Below are 2006 nucleotides of genomic sequence, written 5' to 3' on the forward strand. Positions count from 1 at the left end.
TCTCCTAACCTCTATACAACACTTTTTCGAGGGTAAATGTCTCTTATCAAATTTAAACAGAATATTAAGAGATCTCTCAATCACAACATGGACATTGAACTTCCAAATTGCTGGAACATTGGTCTAATATACTTGTGCTTAGAATATACTCCCCCTTTATAGGATTACTCATCCACCACCCTTGAACTCATCTCCCCTTTTACGATGATTCCAAGAGAACCCTCCAACGCCTCTGGATTCAGACACTGGTAATCAATCAAACCTTGATCTAAACCTAACTCTTCCCAGCCATCGCTCTTTGACCTAGACCTATCCTCACTACTTTCAATAAAATTATAGTCCCTGGCTATGAATCCATTGCTTTCCAGTCAATTTTGAGTTAAAAAACCCTCCTCTTTCACATATGCACTCACCACATGAAATTCAAGAGTCCAGCCATCATGATCACAGAATAATTCCATATTAATTAAAGAGCTCCGTCGATCCTCCTTTACCTTTTTTTAATTTGGTTGGATCCTCCTTTACCTTGAACTAGGCAATTAACCAAGACCTCATACCCAACTTGGCAAATGACAAACCAACCCTTGCTTTTGGCTCCGTTTTTTCACAACACCCTCTGAAATTGCCCCTCCCCTTCCCTCCCAGCACTTCTTTGCTCCCGCGCCTTCATCCCTCGCCTTGCCTCCCTTCTACTTGCCCCTATGCTTTCGTCAATGGCTGGGGTCGGGAGGAGAGATCCTGACCGTCCTATCCTAGCCTCTTCATAATCATAATCCCATATGGAAAATTGACCGGTTACTTTCCAAATACTATCATCTAACGCCGATCACCCGGCGATGCACATGCACACCATTAATGATAGACTGCTCCCACTGCAAGCACACGAGCCGTCACCCATCGCCATACTCACCAATAACTCTTGGACACGTGTTCTCGTCCCTTCCCTATTGCAGACCACAAACACGCATCATCACGAACGCCAAACTTGCTACCAATCCGACGAACACACCTCGACACATGTTCACCCCCTCCCCCATCGCTAACGGCCAGAAATTGAAACTGATTGCCGATTTCCAGTCGAAAACTGAGGCATCGACTTCCGACATCCGATCGTCGATTTCCTCTCGAGAAGGGGGCCCTAGTTTGGGCCCTGGTTTCCTCCCGTGAATCGGCCCCCGGCTCCGATTTCCTACACCTTCTGTCGCCTTTCTCCCTCCCCTCGGGCCTCACCCCTCCCGCTACCCTTCTCCTCTCCCCCTCTTTCATCCCTCTTAGAGTAGGTTCCCACGTTCCTCAACTTGGCACATTTGCCAAATTGCCTGGCGGTGAGAGGCAAGTGTCCTTACGCATCAGGATTTTGCAGCATTTGCAATGTTTGCAGGCTGGGCCCCGTTGGAGAAGCAGCGATTGCTTAGGCTGATTGGATAAACCTCTCACAGCCCCTGATTGCTCGGGTGGAGAGGTTAGATTTCCATATTCTGCGGGGGTTGGATTTGCCAATTCGTAGTAGCGTGAACTTCGGGGAGATGCAGGGGAGCAATGCAAACTTTGCCAAACCTTGGCATATTTGCCAGGTTGTGCCGACGCGAGAACGGCCTCTTAGGGGCTTAGCACATGGGAAGAAATAGGATGGGAATGGGAAAAGGTGGTCCCAAGTGGTCCCATGCATATTTCTATCCTATTCCCATCCCACCATGTGCTAACAAAAAAAGAACTAGGGATGGGTTTAGGAGGAAGAGGACACATGGAATCATTTCATGTGTTTAAGAGGTGGGGACCTTGTGGGGACAAGGACACATGTCATCCTTCCATGTTTTTGAAAAAAGGGGATTCCATTCTGGGTGGAGGGTCTAGAGGCCATGGTCTAATATGACTCCCATTCTAAATCCATCCTAGACCACTTGGTGTAGGATGAGAGTAATGATGACAAAAATATTCCCATCCTAAACCCATGCTAGCCCCATCAATGTGCTAAGGCCCTTAATTTGCCCTCTCTCTCCTCGTCC

Source organism: Dipteris shenzhenensis, chromosome 17 (genome assembly GCF_047967505.1).
Source record: "Dipteris shenzhenensis isolate YYH24624 ecotype China chromosome 17, Dip_SZ_1.0, whole genome shotgun sequence".
Classification (NCBI taxonomy): domain Eukaryota; kingdom Viridiplantae; phylum Streptophyta; class Polypodiopsida; order Gleicheniales; family Dipteridaceae; genus Dipteris; species Dipteris shenzhenensis.